The sequence below is a fragment of the Hipposideros armiger genome, unplaced genomic scaffold (assembly GCF_001890085.2).
Source record: "Hipposideros armiger isolate ML-2016 unplaced genomic scaffold, ASM189008v1 scaffold_903, whole genome shotgun sequence".
Taxonomy (NCBI): domain Eukaryota; kingdom Metazoa; phylum Chordata; class Mammalia; order Chiroptera; family Hipposideridae; genus Hipposideros; species Hipposideros armiger.
This window is the reverse complement of record NW_017732253.1, coordinates 539,831-548,383: the sequence shown is the minus strand read 5'-3', so window position 1 is coordinate 548,383 and position 8,553 is coordinate 539,831.

The following is an 8,553-nucleotide window of genomic DNA, read 5'->3' as shown; positions in this document are numbered from 1 at the left end:
AGCATAGACAGGTGGTCAATTCTTTAGTATTTTAAGATTCTAGTTCTAACCTTGGCTCTTTCAATGACAATAGAGGCATCTGAAGAAAGGTTATTATTTTTCTTACACAAAAGAGGGTGGCCTGCCATAATCTGTGAATGACTTTAGCTTTCCATCTAAAGGAAATGTGGCCATACTGTAATAGACTTTAGATGGCAGGGTCTCCAGATCCAAAGCCATGTGACATGGGCTTTGCCCTGGGTCTCAAAATGATTGAAATGGGCTTATCTTTTTCCCAAAGAAACAACTAAATAAGAAAATAGCCCATGTTTTCCAAAATTCCAGATTAATGTTTGAGGGGAAGGGTAGTATTTGGTATGTCTTTGTGAGAATTGGCAGAAAATTTAAAAGGAGATGCATGGCTTCTCTCTACTCATTGACCAAAGATTCTGATCCCAAACCAAGAAGGATATGCCCCAAGATCCATTCTTCCCCCAAACTGCCAACCTGGGGGAAGGTCTTACTGAGTCTTTCCCAGACCCTCAAGCTTAGTCCCTCCTCCTCCATGGGGCCTTCCTTTCCCACCTTCAATTTAATCCTTATTTATTGTCTTTACTATTTAGTATGCATTGCTTTATCATCACAGTAAACAGCAAGCTCCTTGGGAGAGAGACCGTGTCTCTCTCCATGGTGACCATCACAGTCCAGAATGTATAGTAAGTGCTCAAAACCAGTTTATTCTGACATCACGACTTGTTGTCCAAAATTATGCCCTTTTTCGCCCAACCCACATATCCCCATCAGTGGTGTCTCAGCTATCATCTAGCTTAGAAATGCCATACGGGGGCTAGGGGCTGCTTTATTCAACATTATACTCTCACAGCCTAAGACAGTGCTTTACACAGTAGGCATGCAATAAATAGTTGTTAACTTGAATAGAATTCTTTAGACTACCTTTGCAAAAAGCTTTCTCTCCTCCTTTCAAAACACAACATTGAGAAATAGCTCTACTTTTTCTCTCATTTGCTGCTGGACTCCCAAGTAGTACAGAAACTTACCAAAAACATAAGAACTGAAACCAATACTCTAAGTCAGGAGTGGGCAGATGATAGGTTGAAGTTCTACCTGCCACCGGTTTTCGTAAATCAAGTGTTACAGAAACACAGCCACACACTCATTAGTTTATGTAGTGACTATTGCTCTTCTCTAGCTACAAAGACACAGTTAAGTAGTTGCAACTGTATGCGTATAAAGCCAAAGATGTTTACTGTCTGTTTACTACTCTATGGAAAAACTTGCCAACCCCTGCTCTAGTTTAAACTGCAAAACCACAGCACTTCTCAGTTGTTTGTTATGAAAAGGACAAGGAAAAGAATCTCTGAAAATTCCCAGGTGCAGAAAACAGTTATATTTAATGATAATTTTATAATAATGGGACCCTTGCTGGTCTGCGTTACATATATACATCTGTAAAAGCATATTTACAAAGTTCTTTTATGCATGTAATATCACTTGATTCTATGAACACCTAGATGAGGTAGACGGGGAATTATATCCCATAAATGAGAAAACAAATAAATTACATGCCTTAGGGGGTAAATATTTGTTCAACATTTGTTGTCCACTCGGGTCTTTCTGTAATAGCCATTATTGAACAACAGAATTACGACGCTGCCTTATGCCCTTATTCCTGCTTTGCCATAGACTGGTACTTGAAGCTCTCCTGTGCTGGGCTTTGAAGAGTGCTGCTTCCCACAATTGCCCATGCTGGAGGCACCATGGTCCTGTTATATAGACACAGTTGCCTTCATTTAAATCTTCATGGCCCTGTTGTCTGAGACAGCACTGCCTGTGCTCCAAAAAAATATTTGCAGAATGAACAAACGGCTGTGAGTCCCTGTTTCCCTTAGGAACCTCTCAGTCTCAATATTCTAGTTGGAGAGTGGGTATCCGAGTGGCTTTCACATGCTTCTATGAATGCTCCCGTAATCATGTTTATTACAGAAGGTTTATGACTTTCGGTCCCTTCATAGGCTCCTGAAGGGCGCACATCCATCTCTGTGTGGGAAAACAGGACTGGGGTCAGAACACAGTGGTGGCAAATCTTAGCACAATCTCCTCCTTGGTAAATTCTGAAGGTTTGAATGACCCCATTTCAGGCACGATGCTTCCTAACTAACTAATGGCTACTGGTAGCAACCCTAACCAGGACATTTTTGCTTAGTATATATTTTATATATATATATATATATATATATATATATATATAGTATATAAATATATTATTAAAGTGGCATGTGTGTGTATACAAACACACACACACACACACAGAGTGCTAAAAGAATGTATACACTTTAAGAAAGGAAAAATCTGTATTAAAATTATGCTGATGGTAACCACTTTGAGCATCTCTTGTAATTGCAGAAGTCAAATGTGACTCGTATTCATCTTTCGTTATTGGTTTATATTGAGTATTACAATTTTAATACAGTTTTTCCTTTCTTAAAATGTGTACAACTTTTTTTTTTTTTTGGTTCTTTCTCTCTCTCTTCCTCTTGCTCTCACTCTCTCAAATTAAGCCAGCACGTAGATGCCAAGCCTTTTGAGTAGGTCTGCTGTAAACCACTCAATCAGGCAGAAGGGAGAAAGGTGGGAGATGATGTCTGGATAAAACACAATTTAGAGCCAAGCCCAGCAGACACAGTTACCAGAGATGTACTACTTTTGACGGCAAAGGAGTCAGCAAAGTTCAGAGTAGTGCTTCCCAAACTTTGCCGTGCATCCAAATCACCGAAAGGGCCTGTAATAAACAGATTGCTGGGCCCCACCCAGAGTTTCTGATTCCGTTGGTGATGCTGATACTGCTGGTCCAGTGACCACACTTTGAGATCCAGACTCTAAATGCTAACCTGCTGTTTCTCTAACTTTAATGTGCCTATGAATTCCTTCGGGGTCTTGTAAAATGCAGATTCTCATTCAGCAATTCTGGAGGCAAGAGGGCTGAAACCCTACGTTTCTATCAAGCTTTCAGGTGTTGCTAACTCAGTATATCTGGCGTAAAAAGATTTGATATTGTACATAGCAAAGGACTCCAAACTGTTTCCTAGAATGTGAGATCTGTTTTGCAAGTGGAATTAAGCTTTTCAAGTTTCTGTGAAGTTATACCATGCTTCAAGATGTTCAGTATGCATCAAATATTTCTTTTCTTGAATCCACTGCCTTCCTGCCATCCTGCCTTTCCTCTTTTAAACTTGAGTTTACTCTCTCATCTTCACCTATCAGCTGTGAATTTGTTACCAAGTTGAGGAGAGCTTTGTATAGTGAACACAGGTCTGAGACTCGGGTAACTTGGATTCTAGTTTGGGCTATGGTTCTAAAAAGCTATGGGGTCACAGAATCTTTGTTGGCCTCAGCTTCCTCTGTTTTAAAATTACAGGGCTTCCTAGATGATCTATAAAATCCCTTGAAACTCTCAAAGACTCCACTATGTTAAATGTAATCAAATGCACACGAGAAAGCAATAATACACGTGCTGCCACCTTTGGGTGAAAAACAAAACTTTAGCTGGACCAGGCACCACTTCAACAAAAGACATTTCACTGAAACTTTCATGGCCTGCCAAACCAGCACCAATTAATATTACTTCCATATGACTTCAGTTCATACCGGCTTCCCTTTAACATGGAATTTCAAGCACACCAATATCAATTTTATTTTGATGTCATTTGCCTTTACATAGATTAATACTTTATAACTTGATCAATATTCTGTGGACTATTTTTTTTCATATTAGGAAATTTTCATGGTTTCAGAGAGTTTGAAGTACATGGCTTTATAATGCATTCTAATTAAATTATTGATTAGGGAGTAATTGACCAACCCCCAAAGTGCACTATGGAGAAACAGAACAAAAATGTTGACATTGGAGCAAAATTAAGCTAGATTTAAGTTTTTGGCCATTCTACTTTCTAACTGCTCTTTGGCAAATCATTTAACTTCTCTGAGCCTTCCCTTCTGTTGAGTTTTTTAAAATTAGTGTTGTAGGGCCGGCCGAGTCACGCATTGGTTAAGAGTTGGCTTGGGAGCACCAGCTCTGAGCAGCAGGGCCCCAGTTCAGATCCCACATGCGGGCCAGTGATGCTGCGCCCTCTACAGCTAAGATGGTGAACAACAGCTCAACCTGGAGCTGGGCTGCTGTGAGTCATCGGCAACAGCGTAGGCTGCAGTGGGGCTGGCCGGCAGCTGGCATGTGCTTTCATGAGCTGCTGTGAGCTTCCATAAGCCTCCCTGAGCTTCCATGAGCTGTCCTGAGTGACCATCCAATAGCCCATGGGTGACTGCCTCACCAGCAAAGAACGCAATGATAAAACCAACATGGGCCAGTGAAGTGACGTCCTCCACAACTAGACTGAAGAACAAAAAGGACAGCAACTTGTCTGTTCCCCTCGCCCAATACCCCAATAATATCTTTAAAAAAATTAATGTTGTAAAGTCCGTGACAAAGTTGCTGACACTTAGTAGTGTTCAGTGTATAGGAGATATTAGCAAGCAGTCACTGCAAGGTACTCTGTGATGTTGAAATCAAAATGGGCTTTTAAACAAGAAAAATGGTTTCAATCTCTAGCTATTCCACGTATTAGTATCATGACCTTGTGTAGTTCACTGATTGTTTCTGAGCCAGTTTCCTCATCTGTATAATGGGAATCAAGACCTCCTGGAGTTGGTTGAGAATTAAATGATATGGCTATGTACTGAATTGTGTCACCCCAAAAATCTTACATGGAAGCTTTAACTTTCCAAGTGACTGTATTTGCAGATAGAGTCTTTAGGAGGTTATTAAGGTTATATGAAATCATAAAGGTGGGGCCCTGATCTAATAGGAGTAGTGTCCTTATAAGACAAGACACCAAAAAGTGTCTTCTTCCCTGCACCTGGTGCATATGCACCCAGGAAAAGCCATGTGAACAGACAGCAAGAAGGCAGCCATCTGCAATCCAAGGGGAGAACTCTCATCAGACACCAACCATGCTGGAACCTAATCTCAGACTTCCTTTCTCAAGAACTGTGAGGAAAACATTTTTGTTGTTTAAGCCACCCAGCCTATGGTATTTTGCTATGGCAGCCCAAGCAGGCTAATACAGATATTGTAACTAAATGTGCATAGAGCCCCACTACGGCTTTGGCAATGTTCTTTTTCTCTTTTTTCCCTACCCCAATAAAGAGATTGATAAAATTATTATCATTATTAGGAGATTAACTCAATTCTGGAGTAACTTAGAATTAACCCAAAGTCATTTCCTTGCCACTAGAAACATTTTTCCTGCATACTTAATTCCAAGTGCTGGAGTGACATGTATCTAGGCTCTTGTTGTAGGCTCACTCATTTGGAAACAGTTGTGAAAGAAGAAAAGATCTGTGCAAGGCAAAAGAGGCTGGGCATCCTCACTGCTGCCACCTAAAGATGGCACTCTGGAAATAGACAAGTGACAGAACTAATAAGTGGTGCCTATACCCAGACACAGAAACAAGCATATGTGAAATTGTAATCCACTGACACATTAAAAATTTTCACTATTCCACTCTGATTCAATGGAAGGTGGCCATGGTCAGGAAATTGCTTCTTATCAAGTATTGGACCCTATGAAGCTGTCTCCTCTTTCAAAGGAGGAAGCAAGTGATTCCTCAAGAGAGCGGTATCTTTGGAAGGGTTTCCCTGCTCAGTGAACTGCAGCCTGGATCTCCGAATAAAAGAGTGAATCATTTGGTGTTATTAGCAGCAAAATGAGTACAAAAGAAAGGCAATTAAAAAAATTGTTTCCCCCATTGAGGAGGTCTTCATTATCTGGCCCCCAATTTCTTTCCAGTTATGTGTTTGACCACTTCTTTCTTCCCTCCAGGCACTCAGCTGCTTCCTACTCTACCCCATACTTTCCTCCTTCGACTTTTTGCCCATCTCGTTTCTTCTCCTGGTAATTATTTATCCCCAGCCAGTTGCTGGGACACATTTCTCCATGGTTCTCATGTTTCTGCATGTTTTATGATATGAGCAGCATTGACTGTTCTTTGTTCTGGAAGTATCTTTTCTTTCTTTTGTTTTTGTTTTTTTTAAAGATTTTATTGGGGAATTGGGGGAATGGGAACAGTGCTGGGGAATTGGGGAAGGGGAACAGACAAGTTGCTGTCCTTTTGTTCTTCAGTCTAGTTGTGGAGGATGTTGCTTCACTGGCCCAAGTTGGCACCATCATTGCGCTCTTCCCGGGCGAGACAGATCAGTTGCCGGCTTCTGGACGGCCGCTCACTGCGGCTGCTGGCCGCTCACGCTGGCTGCTGGCTACACACGGTAGCCCATGGCAACCCACTGCATCAGGGGCTGCAGCCTCCCTGTCGCTGGAGACTCACGGCAGCCCAGCCCCAGGTGAGCCATTGTTCAGCATCTTAGCTGTGGAGGGCAGTGTCACTGGCCCTCATATGTGGGATCCGAACCGGGGCCCTCTGGCATCCCAAGCCAGCTCTTAACCAACGCACCACTCGGCCAGCCCTGGAAATATCTTTTCAAAGATGTGTATATAGAAAGAAGCCTTGGAAGATAGAGATAAGGTCTTCTTCAAGAGTAAAGGCACCTACTGCCCATTATAAAAGATTTGAGTTCCTTAAACTCAGGGTTTCTCTTCTCTAGCACAACCCACCGCATATGCAGTTATTATCTGGCCCTCTTTACATTGCACTGTGGGAATTAGGAATCAGAGAATTAGGAATACTCTGGCTACTGCTATTTCTGTGGATAATAAACTGTTATTTATTTCTAATCCCAGAGTCTTATGTCTTTTACCAGCACCCATGAAACTGGAGCAGGTTAACTTGTTATTTTTCAAGTAGGTAAAATCTCAAACTCTCCACAGTTCTTGAAACAAATTTTATCCCCAAACACCCAGATCCTGCTTATCTTTTAAAATTCACTTCACATTCCTCTCCTCTGTAAAGATATCCTTGTTAGTTGTTGCTCCTATATAAAATATGGATAATAATAGGATCCATAATTGTGCAGATTAAATGAATAAACTATAAATGCTGTAAGTTCTTTCCATTTTGTATGCTACTATTTTATTTAGGGATATTTTTCTTCTATTAACCTGTAACTTCACTGGGAGAAAGAATTCTAGTGCTTAATCTCTATGGCCCTCAAATGCCTACCACAAAGAAGTCATCAACTTTTTAAGTAATTTATTCATTCAAAAACATGCATTGATCATCTACTATGTGCCAGGCACTGTCCTCTCCAAATCTCATACATCAGGATTTGGAGATTAGAATTTGGGGAAAACACTTGTTTATATAATTTGAACCAAACAAGAAATTGCTGAATCATATAAATCTCATGAGTATTTAATGCTTAATTTATTTAAAACAATTTTTTTTTCCTCCATTGTTGGGTATAGGTTTAAAAAAAGGTTATGTAATTTTTAAGGTTTTTTGGGGGTTTTTTAAGTTGGTACACTATCAGGTTGATTTAGGTGACCCCTTACTTTCTCATTTATTTGACAATTCTGTGCATCTGAAATTTTTCCAACCCAAGCCAGTCTCCCACACCCAGCCCTCAGCTCTCTGCACATGGAAATCAACTTTCTCCTAAAACGAAGTCTCTTGGTTCAGTTTGGTTGGTGGACTCCACCTCTCACCAGGTTTTGGCATCTGACACTGGTAAAAAAGGTCTCAGCATTGTAAACGTAGGAAGGGTGGGGGCCTCCCAATGACCTCATCCTTTCATCAAATGAATAGGTCTCTCCCAGATAACAGCCATTCTGAAACATGCCAGCCGGAAGGGAAGGGCCAATTTCCGAAAATCGGCAGCCACACTATCCATTCATTCAATCCTAGGGCTCAGAGCCCTGAGAAAATCATTTTGCTAAACCATGGCTTCAGCTGCTCTAACACTATGCAAAATACATCGTCATCTCCCTAAGAGGTGTCTGGAAAGATAGAAACACAGCCATAATCCTAGTCATATTTGCAACAACAAAAATGAGCATAGATATGTGTCCAAGGAGATATTTTTCTTTTTTTCCTGACACCTCTCTGTATTAAAAAGATAACAGCAGTCCTCAGACACTCCTTTTGCTTCTCCTTGCTAGGATCCTATTGCCAATTTAATTTCCACTCTGTGTTTATTTTATTTTTTCTAAGTCAATCAGCACAAAACATAAGCAACATCATAACATTTTAGATGTGTAAAGTAGTACAACAGCTATCCAGGGAGACACTCTCCTAATGTCATGCGACCCAAAGAAAAGGGAAGGTTGCTTAAGTGTCAGGATCCTCATTTGTTTTTCCATTCTGCAAATCATCCTCACAAAACTGCCCAAGATTACATTTCCAAACATAGCCCAAAAGCTTGGCACATAGAGAAACTAAAAAAGTATTATTTGAAACAAACTGAAGTGTATTTATTCAATTTTAAGGAAATATAGTATTGTAATATTAGTATGATAGCATGTCTGGTTTTGGACTTCAGACAGATCTTGAGGTTAGAAGTTGTCACCTTTAAATTCAATAATATTTGCTGTCCCTTTAAACCAA